This window comes from Hemiscyllium ocellatum, chromosome 31, assembly GCF_020745735.1.
Source record: "Hemiscyllium ocellatum isolate sHemOce1 chromosome 31, sHemOce1.pat.X.cur, whole genome shotgun sequence".
NCBI classification, from domain to species: domain Eukaryota; kingdom Metazoa; phylum Chordata; class Chondrichthyes; order Orectolobiformes; family Hemiscylliidae; genus Hemiscyllium; species Hemiscyllium ocellatum.
The window spans coordinates 51,111,678-51,130,237 of NC_083431.1; positions in this window are offsets into that span (position 1 = coordinate 51,111,678).

An 18,560-nucleotide genomic window follows, 5' to 3' on the forward strand; every position below is an offset into this window, starting at 1 on the left:
TGCAGAGTCTTTGGCTTTGGTCTTTATGTTATCATTGTCTATAGGAATAGTGCCAGAAGACTGGAGGGTAGCAAATGTTGTTCCTTGTTTAAGAAGGGGAGTCAGGACAACCCTGGTAATTATAGACCAGTGAGCCTTACTTTGCTTGTGGGTAAAGTGTTGGAAAAGGTTATAAGCGTTAGGATTTATAATCATCTAGAAAGGAATAAGTTGATTAGGGACAGTCAACATTGTTTTGTGAAGGATAGGCCCTGCCTCACAAACCTTATTGTGTTCTTTGAGAAGGTGACCAAACAGGTGGATGAGGGTAAAGCAGTTGATGTGGTGTATATGGATTTCAGTAAGGGGTTTGATAAGGTTCCCCACGGTAGGCTAATGTAGAAAATATGAAGGCACGGGATTTAAGATGATTTCATGGTTTAGATCAGAAATTGGCTAGCTGAAAGAAGGCAGAGGGTGGTGGTTGATGGGAAATGTTCAGTGTACTGCAAGGATCTGTTTTGGGGCCACTGCTGTTTGTCATTTTTATAAATGACCTGGATGCAAGTGTAGAAGGATGGGTTAGTAAATTTGTGGATGACACTAAGGTTGTTGGAGTTGTGGATAGTGCCAAAGGATGTTGCAGGTTACAGAGGGATATAGATAAGCTGCAGGGCTGGGCTGACACTTGGAAAATTGAGTTTCATGTAGAAAAGTGTGAGTTGATTCACTTTGGAAGGAGTAACAGGAATGCAGAGTCCTGGGCTAATGGTAAGATTCTTGGTAGTGTAGATAAGCAGAGAGATTTCAGTATCCATCCACATAGATCCCTGAAAGTGGCCACCTAGGTTGACAGGGTTAAGGAGGTGTATGGTGCTTTAACTTTTATTGGGAGAGGGATTGAGTTTGGAAGCCATGAGGTCATATTGCAGCTGTACAAATCTCTGGTTCGGCTGCACTTGGAATATTATGTGCAGTTCTGGTCACCGTATTATAGGAAGGATGTGGAAACATTGGACAGAGGAGGTTACTTGGTATGGAGGGAAGGTCTTATGAGGAAAGGCTGAGGGACTTGAGGTTGTTTTCGTTAGAGAGAAGAAGGTTGAGAGGTGACTTAATAGAGACATATAAGATAATCAGAGAGTGAGGTATAGTGGACAGTGAGAGCATTTTTCCTTGGATGGTGATGGTTAGCACAAGGGGACATAGCTTTAAATTGAGGGGTGATAGATATAGGACAGATGTCAGAGGTAGTTTCTTTACTCAGAGAGTAGTAGGGGGTGGAATGCCCTGCCTGCAACAATAGTAGACTCACCAGCTTTAAAGGCATTCAAATTGTCATTGGACAAACATTTGGATGAAAATGGAATAGTGTAGGTTTGATGGGCTTCAGATTGGTTTCACAGGTCGGTGCAACATCGAGGGCTGAAGGGCCTGGACTGTGCTGTAATGTTCGATGTTCTATTGATAGCTTGGCCCTTCTGCACAGATGAATGAAAGCAGTAGGGAGACTTTAAACAATCAGTTCTGAGTCTCACATTGGACCAGCCTTTCAGTATACTCCAATGCAGAATAACACTTTATCCAGTGAATAATTTATTCAAATGCATCTGAAGACGCTCCCATATCGACATTGCTGTTCGTTCAATGGCAGCTTACCATTTGCTAGAGCAATTGGACTGCAACATTTCTAAATAATATTTTTCAGAGCGAGCACTGTCATTGGTCACTCCAGTGAGCACAGATCAAACTGACACCACAGGAGTTCATTATGATCTGGGAAAACGGTTTGCTCACCTCTTCCAAACTTCTATCTCTGGTTGACCACTCCCTCCACTTTGCTGATGAGATTCAGAAAGGTTTTCAAACACAGTGACCTCCATGAAAGTTGTGAAATTCCGGTTCCAGAATGGTGCTAGCACCTTGGGAACTATATCACATGGAATTCCATTCCACTGAGAGTATCCAGAGATGGAGCTGGAGGGGAAGGAAGCTTTCTGCCGTTGCTCGTCAGGGACCATCTCCTTTTACAGCTCCTCAATCCACACAGTTTGGAAAAGAGACCAGATAATTTAGCTCGTTCACTCTCGTCCTCTCACATCAAGATATTATCTCAGATAAAGGTGGCGCATTTCCGACATAGTTTACCAGTGCACAGAAATTGATGGCACCCATTCCAGTGCAAACACAAGTTGTTCTGAGACATGGACTGAATGAAATGGTGGAGAGAGCAGAGGAGATCATGGGTACAGGTTATAACAGGCATTTCGTCAACATGGATTCGCTGTAACATGATTGACAAATTTGTGATGCAGTTTCTACATTGCGACGTTTTGAAGTAGATGTTGGATGTGATGTGTCAACACTTTAGGTACTGTTTCTAAAATGCAATTTTGTATAATGCAGGGCTGCACAAGAAAGCGTTATGGGAGAACTGACTGTACTGGTGTGTGGAATTCCACTGATATAGAGGAGTTCTCCTTTAAATGGCGTTCTGTTCTGTTAAGTGTCCATTGTGGATCAGATAAAGCCGAGTATTGCTTGGGGAGAAATGATATTTTCTCGAGTGAGTTAGTTAAGTGGTCAGTGTAATTCTCTATCTCATCTCACTGATTTGGGATTAACATTAAACAAAGGGGGAGGTCAGAGGGACTTGGCCAGCTTTGTCTTTATTTTGAAACAAAACAGGATTCAATTAATGCTTTTTAATAGGCCCCTTGCTTCAGAAGTAATGAGAAAGCCCTTTCTGAGAAGTTTGGCAGAGACTCCTTCCCAACACACGAATGGAATCTGGCCAAGGATCACAAATGCACTTTTTTTTATAAAAAAGGAATCAAAGGGCCAGACAACAAGTGGAAAATATGACTGAAAAGGACTGGAAGTGGAAAGTTGGATGAGCATCACATGGACTTTTTTTTATACGTTTGTAGCGTTTTCCCTCAGATCCGGATTTCATTGCTTTCCAGACATTGTGCTGTCCTACTGGGGTGGATGGGACAGCCTCCCACACACAGTTACTTTAACACAGCAAGTTTAATCAGATCTCTCCACTGACCTTATCTGGTGACCGTCCTGATCAGAGACTGAGGTTAACTCAAACTCGCTTTCCAGTCTAGTTGGCTGAGCAGTCCCAGACAAACCTGCAAATCACTGCTGAAGCTTAAAGGCACCCTATCCTGGAACTTGTATCAGATCAGTGCGAGGAAAGCTGGTGGTTTTCATTTCTCTGTCATTGTTGTGGTTGTTTGCAACCACAGATGAACCCCATCCCCCCATCACCCCACACCACCCACACCCCCACCCTACCCCACACCCCTCCACCCCACACACCCCCACAGCCCCCACACCCTCACCTCACCCCACACCACCCACACCCCCACCCTACCCCACACACCCCCACCCCCCTCACCCCACCCCACCCACACCCCCACCCCACACCCCCCACACACCTCCACCCCACCCCCCCACATACCCCCCACCCCACACCCCACACCCCCCACACAGCCCCACAGCCCCCACCCCACCCCACCCCACACCCCCCACTCCCACACATCCCCACCCACCCCACACACCCCAACTCACACCCCCACCCCACACCCCCACCCCACACCTCCCACACCCCCACACCACACCTCCACACACCCCCCACCCCACACCTCCCACACTCCCACCCCCACCCCCACCCCATACCTCCCACACCTCCACCCCACCACACCCCCCCCACCCCACACCCCACCCCCCCCCCACCCCCACCCACTCCCACCCACACACCCCCCCACACCCCCACACACCCCCCCACCCACACCCACCCCACACACCCCCACACCCCCACCCCACCCCCCCCCCCACACACCCACCCCACACCCCCCCTCCCCACACTCCCCCACCCCACACCCCACACCTCCCACACCCCCACCCCACACACCCCCACCCCCCACACCCCATACCTCCCAACCTTACCTGGTCTGGCCTATACATGACTCCAAACCCACAGCAATAGGGTTGATTCTTAACGGCTTTCTGGGTAATTAGGGATGGACAATAAATGCTGGGATATCTAGCATCTTGCTCTCATGCAAGGAGGCGCCAAATATGGTCGACTCCTTGATTAGATTTCTATAGTATGGAAACAGGCCCTTCAGCCCAACAAGTCCGTACCAACCCTCTGAAGAGTAACCCATCCAGACCCATTCCCCACATTTACCCCTGACTAATGCACCTAACACTATGGGCAATTTAGCCTGGCCAATTCACCTAACCTGCACATCTTTGGACTGTGGGAGGAAACCGGAGCACCCGGAGGAAACCCACGCAGACACGGGGAGAATGCAGTCAGTCGCCTGAGGCGGGAATTGAACCCAGGTCCCTGGCGCTGTGAGGCAGCAGTGCTAACCACTGAGCCACCGCGCTGCCCCACTGCATGGAGATCTAAGTTTCTTATTTCCTACAATCGTTCTACACTCTTTAAACGTAATAGCATACTTATAAAAATTACTAATAATAATGTTTTGTTTAAACTCACAGGTGTGAAGCTCCTCCGATACTCACAATCTCTGAACATTCGCCTGTCCCTGGATTTGGGTTTGGGCTGCTGTTACCTGTTATTTATTTATCTCTGTGATCTGCCTGTATTGCTCACAAGACAAAGCTTTTCACATGTGACAACAAATTCAATTAAATTTAGTAATACTGTGACAGCTCCTGATTAAAGTTTTAAAACATCCTTTCGGCGTTACTGGTTCAAAATCATGGATTAACCTCCCTCAGGGCATTGTGGGTTTACCAGTGTCAGGTATACACACACACACACACACACACACACACACCACACCCACACAGACACACAAACACATACACAGACACAAACACCAACAGATACACACACACACACACACAAACACACCACACACCCACACCCACAAACACAAACACACCACACACCCACAGACACACACCACACACCCACAAACACACACCACACACACAGACACACACCCATAGACACACGCCACACACACAGACACACACACACACAAACCACACACAGACATACACACCAACAGACACACACACGCACCACACACACAGACACACACACCACACACAGACACAAACACACACACATACACAGACACAAACACACACACACACACACTCAAACACACACAGACAGACACAAACACAAACACACACACACACAGACACACACACACACCCTGGAGAGAAAAGGAAAAAGTTAACACTGACTTGAACTCTGTTTGACTGTAACTCTTCACTATCCTATCAATGAGAGCTGCAGTAAGGCTCAGTGGTAATATCTTGTCCCTGAACCCTACTTCACAGACTTCAGTATAAAATCTCAATGCTGTACATGCTGTGCTGTGGGGTTTCGTTCTAATGAAGCATTACCTTGTTAATATCCTGAAGACCTTGATTAACTCACCCTTAACCTTCTAAACTCTGGAAAATACGTGCCTAATTTTTCTAATCTCTCCTCCTAACTTAATCCCTGAAGTCCAGGTCTCATTCTTGTAAACCTAACCTGTACTCCTTCCATAGATCCTTCAGAAGGAGTGCTGCCCAGATCCGCTCACAGGTCTCCAAGTGGGGACTAACCAGGGCTTTGTTGAACTGCAGCATAACTTCAGCATCCTTCTACTCCAGCCCTTTTAGATAGAAAGGACAGTATTCTACTAAAAACCGAAAGGAAAATGATTGGAAGCGAGGAAGGGTCACCGAACCGGAAATGTTAACTTTGATTTCTCTGCATGGATGCTGAGATTTTCCAGCAACTTTGGTTTTTGCCAGCATTCTATTCACCGTCTTGATTATTCCCTGCTCCTGTTCAGGGCAGTTTAAAGAGCTATGCACCTGAACCTGCTAACAATCCTGGGACAACCACTGTATTTAACTTGGTGCTTTCTAAACGAGAATACCCTGGTCTATCGTTTCTCGCCCAAAATGACGAATCTCTCGCTTGTTGATAGTAAAATTTATCCATCACAGTTTTGTCCATTCACCTGATCGATCAATACCCTGTTCTAATTTTATGATGTCATCAACACTGCTGACAATGCCGCCCAATTTTGTGTTGTCAGTAAATTTGGATAAGTGACGTTTAAAGCCAATACTCAAGTTGTTAATGAATATTGCGAATAATTGAGGTCCAAACACAGATTCCTGTGGGACTTCTCTAGACATGTCATGCAAATTGAATACTCGCCCAATATTCATCCACTTAACCAATGTCCGATCCATTTGGTAATTTTCCCTCAATTTGGTGTGCTTCCACCTCAGCTAACAGTCTCGAGTGTGGGATTTCTGGAAGTCCATACAAACTGCATCCATTGACTTATTTCTGTCCACAAACGTTGTCGCTTTTTCAAAAAAAAACTCTGAGGTTTGTCAGACATGACCTACCTGTCATGAATTCATGTTGACGCTCCTTGATGAACTTTCCAGGGTGATTCTATCTTTGATTATAGCCTCCAACAATTCATCTATGAATCTAGAAGCTCAGCTAATGTTCTTGGCACCTGGGTTCCATGCCTGCTGGGAATTCCGGCAGGAATGGAATTCATTGAAAAAAACCCGAGAAATCAGAGTCGACTGATGATAAAAAACCGATGACCTTTGTTGGAAATCTCACCTGGCTCACTCATGTTCTTCAGGGAAGAAAATCTATCATCGTCATTTGGGCTGGCCTACATGTGACTCCAGACCCACAAAGATGTGGTTGACTCTTAACTATCCACTAAATGGCTGTGCAAGCCAATCAGTCAGAACAAATCACTGCAAATTCTCGACAAGAAAATGTAACCAAATGGAGCACTTAGCATGGACCTAGGCACCAGAAACAATGACTACAGAAACACCTCGGTCTACCCAGCAAGACTTCCTCACTAACATCTGGGAACTAGTGCCACTGTAAGTTATGTCCCACTGTTTGATACACCCCACATCACACAGTGAGACACGCACTGTTTGATACACCCCACATCACACAGTGAGACACGCACTGTCTGATACACCCCACATCGCACAGTGAGACACACACTGTCTGATACACCCCACATCGCACAGTGAGACACACACTGTCTGATACACCCCACATCACACAGTGAGACACGCACTGTCTGATACACCCCACATCACACAGTGAGACACGCACTGTCTGATACACTCCACATCGCACAGTGAGACACACACTGTCTGATACACTCCACATCGCACAGTGAGACACACACTGTCCGATATCCCACATCACACAGCGAGACACACACTGTCAGATATACCCCACATCACACAGTTCGACACACACTGTCCGATATATACTCCACATCACACAGTGAGACACACACTGTCTGATATACCCCACATCACACAGTGAGACACACACTGTCTGATATACCCCACATCACACAGTGAGACACACACTGTCTGATACACTCCACATCGCACAGTGAGACACACACTGTCCGATATCCCACATCACACAGCGAGACACACACTGTCAGATATACCCCACATCACACAGTTCGACACACACTGTCCGATATATACTCCACATCACACAGTGAGACACACACTGTCTGATATACTCCACATCACACAGTGAGATACGCACTGTCTGATACACCCCACATCGCACAGTGAGACACGCACTGTCTGATATACTCCACATCACACAGTGAGACACACACTGTCAGCATGGACCGGTGGGACTGAAGGGTCTGTTTCTGTGCTGTACATCTCTATGACTCTATGACCTAATACAAACTCCAGCATTAACTTTTTTAAAATAATTTCCTTATAAAAGTTTTCCATCTGTCATTTTTTTACCCAATTATGGAACCCAACTATACCCATCATTTTGCAGAATCTGCTGTCATTTCTTCTTGCTCCCTAATCTATCTTGGTGAGAGTTGAGCACCCAGATATTCAGCCTCTCCACCCAAGCCATTGGAATACATGACAATAGCTGAGGCTCCAGCACTGATCCCTGTGGGGCTTCACTGGTTATACCTCACCATCCTGAAAATTATCCTTGGTCTACTTACCATTAATGAAAAATTCTCTATCCATGCTAATGTGTTCCTCTCCACCATCAGCTCTTATCATATGGAACTTTCTAAAAATCCAAGGAGACCACATCTATCGGCCCTCTCTATCCACATTGGGAATGCTATTGCAAAATGTGACGAAAATGTTGACATCCAATGTTCCCTGGTTACGTATTGACATCTCAAAATATTTTCACAAAATCAAGACCTGTGAAGTAAGATTAATGACCCAGATATTTTGAACTGGGTCAGAAACCATATTTCCAGCACAAATTGGCTCAAAAATGACTCACTTACCTAACAATGTCTTCCGCACTTGAACTTCCTGGACAGGGACCTCTTGTTACAAAACTGTCCAAGAGACTCCAGTAGCAAAAAAAAAGTCTTTGTATGTACCACACTCCCATTTTCAGCCGTCAATATGCTGTGTCCTCTGCTAAAACTGTTTGTCAGCACAGTCAGTCATTTCTGTGGCTCCTGAGAAAGAGGAAGTAACTGAGGGGACTGTGAGGCCTGGTGGATGAGGTCAGTACTGTGCCGTGTGGATGGATTACCAGGTGGATGAGTTTGGTGGATTGGGCACTAGGGGGTTGTGGTACAAGCTGGGTGAGGCTGTTGTCATGCCTAATGCCAAGTGGGCAAGGTGTCAGGTAAGTGAATGAATGTATGGGTAGGTTAGGACTGGGATGTGGAAGAGGTCAGCAAGGGTGGGGTTGGGGTGGGATCTGAGGAGCAGTGGTGTTCAATTTCATAGTTTTGCAGGAGTTAGAACAGACGTTTTAATCCTCTAACTTTTCCTGAGTGACTGTTAAGCTGAAGTGACTTCAAATTGTCTGTTGGAGTCTGAGATTCCTTATGGACTTAATGCTCAACTCCCATCTACTCTGTCGGAACAACCCCCTGCCCATTGGAATATCTGGGCCTGAAGAAGGGACCCTGGAACCAAAACATTAACTCTGCTTTCCCTCCACAGATGCTGCCAGAACTGATGAGTTTTTACAGCAAATTCTGTTTTTGAAATATGTGAGCTGAAGTCATCAGGGAATTCCAGGATGAATCACACAGGTGAGCTAGAGTATACCTCTGAGGCAACCTGAGAGATAGAGGCCAGGCTGAACTCTGCTTCTCTGATTTTAATCTATAATTCCCATAAAGTAAAAACTTTAATTAAGATATGAAAAAAACTGCTGCAAGTTCTGGGGGAGTAAGAAGGAGGTAATCTCATTCATGAATGATTGCTGGTAAAATTCCTCAATAATCAAACTGCTCTACTACTAAGAAAACAGCCTGATTTATAATCTTGAATTAAACTGAACAATTTAATCTTGTTCTGTTAAATATGCCAACACAGTAACTTTACTGCGCTGGTCAAGGATAAATAGTCCACTTGATGTGATGAAAGTATTCAGCTTATCTCTGGGCTGGTACTCAGATAAAAATGGTGCACCTCACAAAATCTCATTTCAAGTCATGCAACAAAGGCAGTGAGACATTGCCCTGCATTAAACTAGTTTGAGCATTCCTGACATCAACCAAGAATACCTTATTTTGATCAGCTGCATTCATTTATAGCAGCTGAAATTAGTTTGCTAATTGTTTAATCTGCAGAAAGCTCATCAGTGTCTTACCCTGGAGACGGAGAGCATTGACATTCACCTACTTTAGAAAGTGGGCCCATCTCATGATAGTTTCATTGATGAGATTAACCATTGACTTTCATGGACATGACAAAATTGTTATGGAGCTGATATTGCTTAAAAAATGTGTTGCTGGAAAAGCGCAACAGGTCAAGCAGCATCCAAGGGGCAGGAGAATCGACGTTTCGGGTATAAGCCCTTCTTCAGTTTCCTGAAACGTCGATTCTCCTGCTCCTTGGATGCTGCTTGACCTGCTGCGCTTTTCCAGCAACACATTTTTCAGCTCTGATCTCCAGCATCTGCAGACCTCACTTTCTCCATGGAGCTGATATTCCCTCTGAAAAGCAAAGTTCCCTGTTTACCACTTTCTGACATTTTTGTCTTGGGGAATTTGGTCAACACAGACAAGTCAATATTTCTAGCTCGTTTTGAATTGCCCTGAGTGTCAATCACACAATGTGTGTGGCTCAGGAGTCAGGGACCGTGGTGACATCTTTCCTTCCATTCTGATGTGCTTATGGTTATCTATATGTTAGCCCATGTAACATATACCACAAAGCTTCAGTTTCTTAATGAGACAGATATCTGTAAATTTATCTAGCCTCTGAGTTTATTAATAATTAGCTGTGTACACTATAGGGCACCTCAGGCTTATATCTCCAATGTGGTGTTATGCTTGCTTAGATTACTATTGTCTTAAACTGGTTGCTAACTGACTGGCACAAAGGATGAATGAATTGGAGGTGCCGGTGGACAGAGTTAGAAATCACACAACACCAGGTTATAGTCCAACAGGTTTGTTTGGAAGCACTAGCTTTCGGAGCGCTGCTCCTTCATCAGGTGGTTGTGGAGAATAAGATTGTAAGACACAGAATTTATAGCAAAAGTTTACAGTGTGATGTAACTGAAATTATACATTGAAAAAGACCCTGTTTGTTGGTTAAGTCTCTCATCTTTTAGAATGTTGGTTTCAGTTCTGTCATATGTAAATCGCAGAACTTTCTTTAAAAGTTACATTCTCAAGTGTCTCTCAGGGAGCGAACCCCTTCAATCCCTTGTCTGGGCCGACATGACACCAATTGTTAAAGTGCACTTGAGAATGTAACTTTTTAAAAAAGTTTTGCAATTTACATTTGACCAAACTGATACCAACATGGACATTCTAAAAGATGAGAGACTTACCAAACAATCCGGGTCTTTTTCAATATATAATTTCAGTTACGTCACACTGGAAACTTTTGCTATAAATTCTGTGTCTTACAATCTTATTCTCCACAACCACCTGATGAAGGAGCAGCGCTCCGAAAGCTAGTGATTCCAAATAAACCTGTTGGACATAAACCTGGTGTTGTGTGATTTTTAACGCAATGGATGAAGAGTAGGATGGAGTGCTCTTATACAGGTGTACTAGAGTTTCACATGCCATGATGTGCCTTAAAGGTACACTGTCTGTATGAGATCTGTGAGTTAATACAACCCATTTCAGCTGGATTTTTGCAGAGAAGGTTTTCCTCATGTCTAGAAGAAACTTAGGGTTCTGTCTGTTACAAGATTCTATTTTGAAATGAGGTGGAAATATCTCATACGGTTCAAGAGGGGCTCGGGTATAAAGATCCCAGTGAGGTGTTGAGTGAGCAGAAACATGGTGATACAAGGTGGCATGTACGGCTGGAGCTGAGACCATAAAATCAAAACTAACAATGGGATTTTGGGAAATTCAGTTTGGTAAGTCTGGTCAGAGGGATTTGGAGAAGATTTGGCCACAGACCTGCAGTGTATTAGTCAACTGGCATGTAGACATACCCTTGCACTTATGAACTAATCTCACAGCTTTGGGTGAACTGCCTTGTAGATATCTTGAGAGACAGTGGAAGGCTGAGTGAGTAAACGCTCAACAAAAGAATATAAAATCCAGGCCCAAAGGCAGACTGATATCTAAGTGTTTCATTTTTTTTCTGGCAAATCTTGCAAGCAAAACGGTGCCTAACGCAGTATTTTGCATGACATTAGACTCAGTTCGAGGGACGGGTAGAGCACCCAGACGTTTGGGCAGTCCATGGTCCTCATTAATTTTGCTGATACTTGTGATCTAGAGAGGACACTCCAGTTTTGCTGTAGAGAGATAACACACCTTGGGAGTCAGAGGTTATGTGTGGCACGGTGGCTCAGTGGTTAGCACTGCTGCCTCACAACTCCAGAGTCCTGGGTTCGATCCCAGCCTCGGGTGACTGTGTGTGTGGGGTTTCCCACATTCTCTGTGTAGGTTTCCTCCGGTTTCCTCCCACAGTCCAAAGATGTGCAGGTCAGGTGAATTGGCAATGCTAAATTGCCCATAGAGTTAGGTATAGGGGAATGGGTCTGGGCGGGTTACTCTTCAGAGGGTCAGTGTGGACTTGTTGGGCTGAAGGGCCTGTTTCCACGCTGTAAGGAATCTAATCTAGTTGGGTATTCCAAGTTATCTCTGATAGGGAAGGGAACTACTGATTACCCCCTAACTAGTGAGTCGTTTCCCCTATATATTTCAACTGCCTCATTGAATGCTTGGAGCTGAATGTGCCTGCTCAACTAATGGCAGATATATCCTCAGCTTCTCCTGACAGGGACCGGGTCCCTAAATCAGACATCCTGGAACAAGCACCATACACTCATTGCTAAGTCAAAAATGTCTGCAATGACTTGGCTGGGGTCAGTGGATAGATGACAGCCATATAACCAGAGATGGGTATATGAACAGGAAGGGTTTGGAGGGATATGGGCCGGGTGCTGACAGGTGGGACTAGATTGGGTTGGGATATCTGGACGGGTTGGACCGAAGGGTCTGTTTCCGTGCTGTACATCTCTATGACCTAGCCACTGGGTCATAGCTGCAAGGACACTTGCAATTGAGATACGAACATAGCAGACAGCAATACTGACCACTGGGAGACAGTCATTGATGGTCATGTCTTCTGGACATTGATTGTTGGGAAGAAGTGGACAGAAATATAAAACAAGAAGGGGGGCACAGAGAAAACAGCCAATCATGCGTTTTCTCAGGCCACGATCTTGCTCTGCAGTGTAAAGTGTAGCAGAGGCTGGCCTTTTGTGGGGAAGGGGAGGAGAGGAAGCTGAGTCACACAAGGCAATACCCAATACAGAATTAACGACAATGGCAAATCCAGCAGGAAGAGATGGAAGGCATATTATGGAACAGTCGCTATGATAAAAACTGCTGATATGCATTTACAAATAATTTATTATTACATCCAAATTAAATGTAAAGTCATTTTCATGTCTAGCCTGTGGTTTCAAAATCTACCCACTTTTCATTGAGCACAATACATATCCAATTATAATGCATTCTAACTTGGTGAGTTAATCACTAGTGTCAATCATCATTGCTCAAGGAAATCAGTTAATTGAAGGGAATTGTGTCCTACTTCAAGTTCAACTATGACTTAAAATAACTTCTTGTGTTCATGTCAGGGCTGTTTAACTGGGTAAGATAGTGTTACAGAACCAATCCCGAGAATTGGTCTTCCAATCTCATCAAAGCAGTTTGAGAATTTACATTCAGTTCAGAAAATCTGGAAATAACAACTATAAAAATCCCAATAAAGCTGTCCAATTGCTGCATAAAACCAATCCTTCCAGAGAAAGAAACTTGCTGTTCTTACCTTGTCTGGATCACACTAACTGACTGTCTCCCATGTGGCTTAAGTTGTGTTAAACATCAGCACTTCTGTAAGATCAACCATTACCTTTGTATGGTATAACCAGTCAGTAAATTACAAACAATGTCCAATACAGAAACAAACTATTTCACACAAAGGGTTGGTAATAATGTCCATTCCACATGTATAACTTTAAATTGAGGGGTGGTAGATATAGGACAGATGTCAGAGGTAGTTTCTTTACTGAGAGAGTAGTAGGGGTGTGGAACGTACTGCCTGCAATCGGAGTAGACTCACCAACTTTAAGGCCATTTAAATGGTCACTGGATAAACATATGGATGGTAACGGAATAGTGTAGGTTAGGAGGGCTTCAGTTTGGTTCCATAGGGTCGGCACAGCATTGAGGGTCAACGGGCGTGTACTGAGCTGTAATGTTCTATGTTTTATGTTAAGTGGGGATGGTGGGATAGTGGTAATGTCTCTGGGTTAGTAATGCAGAAGCCCAGACTAACGCTTGTGCGTGCATGTGTGAACAGGTGTGTGTGAACAGGTGTGTGTGTGTGTGTGAACAGGTGTGTGTGTGTGTGTGTGTGTGTGTGTGTGTGTGTGTGTGTGTGTGTGTGTGTGTGTGTGTGTGTGTGTGTGGCGTAGGGAGGAGATTGGGAATGAGTTCAAGTCCGTCACAATTGCAACAAGGTTAAATTTAACTAATACGTCAGTAATATAAAGTACTCTCAATAATGGTGATTGTTGCTTTAAAACATGTCTGTTTTGCTGCTAGTAGTAAATCTGCTGTCCTTGTCTGGTCTGATCTACATCTCATTGTAAATCCAGTGCAATGATAATAATCCTTAGCTGCCCTCTTATATACCACTTAGCAAAGGGGCAACCCATGCAATTCAAGGGCACTCAGAGATGGGCACCTGCTATCCCATGACCAGTCGCTGACCAGCACCAATCGCTGACCTGCTATCCCATGACCAATCGCTGACCAGCACCAATCGCTGACCTGCTATCCCATTACCAATCGCTGACCTGCTATCCCATTACCAATCGCTGACCTGCCATCTCATGACCAATCGCTGACCAGCACCAATCGCTGACCTGCTATCCCATGAAAGAATGAAGAAACTTCACAAAACAAGGGACAAGGGGAGGCCACTTGACTCTCTGAGACTGCTCCCCCATTCAATAAGGTCAGAGCTAATCTCAACTCCAGCAAACCTCCCCCAGAACACATCCTTCCCTGCTGCTATCAGATCTTTGAATGGACCTCTTTAATATTAATGGAGATCGCTCTCTGCACCTTCTTGGCAGCTGTAATGCTGTATCCTGAACTCGGGTCTGTTCCCCGATCCACTCATGTGGTATGGTGTGTGTATGTGTCCATCATGTTGAGATTCTGATCATGTGATATGATAATGATGTAATCAGCCATTTGGGAGGGGAACCACAGGGTCTATCTTAATGCCTCATGGACTGAGCATCATGTTCATTAAGGATCTGATGTTTTCAATGCTTCGTCCTTTCTGAACCATGCTGAAAGCAGCAAATGCTGGAGATCACAACGGGTCAGGCGGCATCCGTGGAGAGAGAGTAAGCTCATGTTTCAAGTCAAGATGACTCTTCATCAGAGCTGAAGTGAAGTGTGATGGGGGGACAGCATGTATGTTATAGTTCGGGGGCAGGGTGATGGTGGGAGTTTTGGTTTAGGATGCCGGTGGAGAAAATATATTGTTAGTTCAGATTAAGTGATTGGAATGTGAGAATGGCAGAACAATGGTGTGTCTCCTGCCAGACTGGAAAGGACAATAAGTGGTATGGGAGATGGGGAGGACATGATAACAAGCTAAAAGAAAGGGAAGAAATGTTCACAATTTGAAGGTGTTGAATTCAATGTTAAGTCCAGAAGGCTGTAAACTGCCTCGTGTGGAGATGAGATGTTGTTCCTCCAGTTTGTGCTGGGACTCACTGGAACACTTCAGCATGCTGAGGGTGGACATGTAGATATGCAAGGAGGACGCTATGTTATAATGACCGGCTACGGGAAGGATAGCTCATGTTTGCACCTGGATCAGAGGTGTTCTTTAAAGCGGTCATTCAGTCTGTATTTGGTTTATCCATGATAGAGTAGGCCCATTTGGTGCAGCAAATACAATAGGCATGAGGGGAAGGGATAGGTTTCGCACCTACACAGTGCCATGGGAAGTGGGGAAGGCTGGTGTTGGAAGTTGTGGATTCGGCGACGGTGTCCTGGAAGGAACGATCCCTGTGAAATGCAGATGAGGGAGTGAGGGGATGATGTGTTTGGTGGTGGCATTCTGCTGGAGTTGTCTGAAATGGTGGTGAATGATCCTTTGAATGTGGAGGCTGGTGGGATGAGAAGTGAGGATGAGGGGAACCTGTTCACACTGTTGTCAGTGATGGGAAGGGGCATGAGTGGAAGCACATGTGATCGGTTGAATGTGATTGAGAATCCCAGTGAGTGGGAAACCATGGTCATGGAAGAAGCAAGCCATGTCAGCAGTGCAGCTTTGGAAGGTGGCATTATCTGAACAGATGTGACGTGGGCAGAGGAACTCGGAATATGGAATGGAGAAAGGGGGCATGATGATCTGTAGTGAAGATAGTTATGGGGGTTACCCCAATATTTTGCCATTCACACATTCCAATCACGTAATTCCACACCTTGTACACAGTGACATATCCAATGTGAGGATGTGGTAACTGTAAATGAACATCCCTGGATGTCGGGTTGGGCTAAAGCCTGTAAAAGCCTCAGAGGGATCTCGTCTCCAAAGGCCCAAAGCCTTTCAAGGTAATGAGGGGTGATATTCCCTGGCAAATGATTCTCACACTCCCATTCACAGCCTGTGTTCAGCCTTTAGAGACCTCTTCTCCCCCACCAACCTCACACCACACCAGAATATCAAGGTCCAGTCCAAATGCAGCGGATATTGTGATTGGTGACTTTTCCTACTCATCCCTCCCCTGGTGTAGTTGCTCTTTGAACTTGTCGGAAGTGTCAGGAATTTCGGGATCCCCTGGCTGGTGCCTTTATGGTGATAGTGAAGGTTGAACTTAGATGGAAAATATGGACTCACTGAGAAAGTGAGAGTGAGAGAATGTGTCTGACAGCAAGAGAATGACTCTCGGTCCTGGAGTTAGCATTTGGCCCTCTTCAGGTGCTAACTGCAAAAACCAATATTGAATTTGGATGTTCCGAGCAGCAAGCCAAGTGAGGGACCCACCCTCCAATCCAGCCTTATGTTCTCCCATTTTGTAAAGTGACAGGTACGGAGGGGGATTTGACTTTGAATTGCGGAGATTAGCTTTTGGTCAGTGTTGGAAATTCCTGAATAGGGCTGAGAAAGTAGGTCAGCTGTCTGGCAGAGACTGAAACTGGGTGGAGTTTCTGATTACTCAGGGTCTGACTAGGAAATAATGAGCTTTCTTGGACTTTCTTTCCCCGAAGGGAACCGTTCTCATTCATCAGGACTACCTCCTGAACATAGCGTCCTCTCCAAGTAGGAAATACAGATTTAGCATTTAACCAACTCCTACAATTGATTAAAAGGCATAAACTGTCTTAGCTTCATTAACGCTTTCCTCACTCAAATCCAACTTGATCCACTTTGTGACTAGAACATGCTTCAAGGATAAAGTTCCGAGCAGTTAGTTCCCTAGTGACTTCCTGGATGTCATTGCTGTCAGGAAGGAAGGGAGGGAAATGGAAATAGTGTCACTTTGGACTTCCCTACAAGTCAAAACACCTTTTCTGAAATAAAATGAACTCTTCAGAGTTTTAGAGATCTCTATGGGATCACTTGCCCTCTGTCTTTTTTTACCAGTGAAAAGAGACACTCTTGTTCAGGAACTAAACACACCATGACCAGGAACAAGGACTTGGAGGTGTTGGACTGGGGTGGACAAAGTTAAAAATCACACAACACCAGGTTATAGTCCAACAGGTTTATTTGGAAGCACTAGGTTTCGGAGCGACGCTCCTTTCATCAGGTGGTTGTGGGGGTTAAGATCATGCTCACAGAATTTATAGCCAACGGAGTCCAGAGTCATGGTGATGTGATACAGGAAACAATGGGATACCTGTTTTTCATATCTGGGATTTACCGATCAAGGTTCAGAAACCAGCATATCCCATGGCAAAAAAATAACAGTTTTAATCGAAGATTGTTTCCTGTATGACTGGGGTTGTGTGATTTTGAAACAAGAATAAGAAAGGGCTGTCCAGAGAATCACACCAGAATGCAGCAGGGACTGAGCTGAATCAGCTGTCACCTCACATCGAGGCTGGGCTGCAGTGGCACACTCTCACTCCACATGTACACACCCTTGCATACAGCCACCAGCTGTCCACATGTTTTGAGGCCTATTTGTCCACTGGATGTCTGCACCACATCCTTTGTTTGATGCCTGGAGATATATGAAGGAAGTATCAGGGAATGAAATCACCATTTCCCCATTGGAGCTATTCTTTACACTCCAGGGTCACCAGTTTGCTCATGCTGTTGGTTAGAACTGCAAATGCTGTCTCCTAAAATGAATCTTAAGGGCCCTTTAGCTTTTAACATCCTAATGCTAGGCAGCATTTGATAACCAATATAAATAATGACATTTAAATACTGGGAATCCTCATTATACCTTTACTTAAGGCAATAATTTAGACTGCCCTTGTTTAAGACAGAGTGGAACTGTAACTTGTGGGAGTGCAGAGTCCTAATGGTTATGGTCTCTGTGGACAGAAGGAACAAACAATTACAAAGAACAGGGCAAAGGTGAGGACTGCAGATGCTGGAGATCAGAGTCTAGATTAGAGTGGTGCTAGAAAAGCACAGCAGGTCAGGCAGCATCCGAGGAGCAGGAAAATCGACGTTTTGGGCAGGAGCCCTTCATCAGGAATAATCATTCTCCAACCAGATACATTTTTGTTGCAATTTTCAAATGTTACCTTTAATCAAATAGTGCATGGTATCCCACTTCATTTTCGCGTGCAGCGCATACCTTTACCCGAAAACCTCAACATGGAGGTCAAAGGGCAGGTAAAAGTCAAGGCAGATCAAAGGGGGTCCATCTGAGATACAGGAAGAGGTTGTCAAAGCAGAAATGCAACAAGAAAGGCTGCAATGCCAGGTAGGTGTCCAAGTGCCTTCTAGTAAGTGTTAATGGAAATCTAACAGTAAGCTGACCACTTTTTGTAATTCATCTT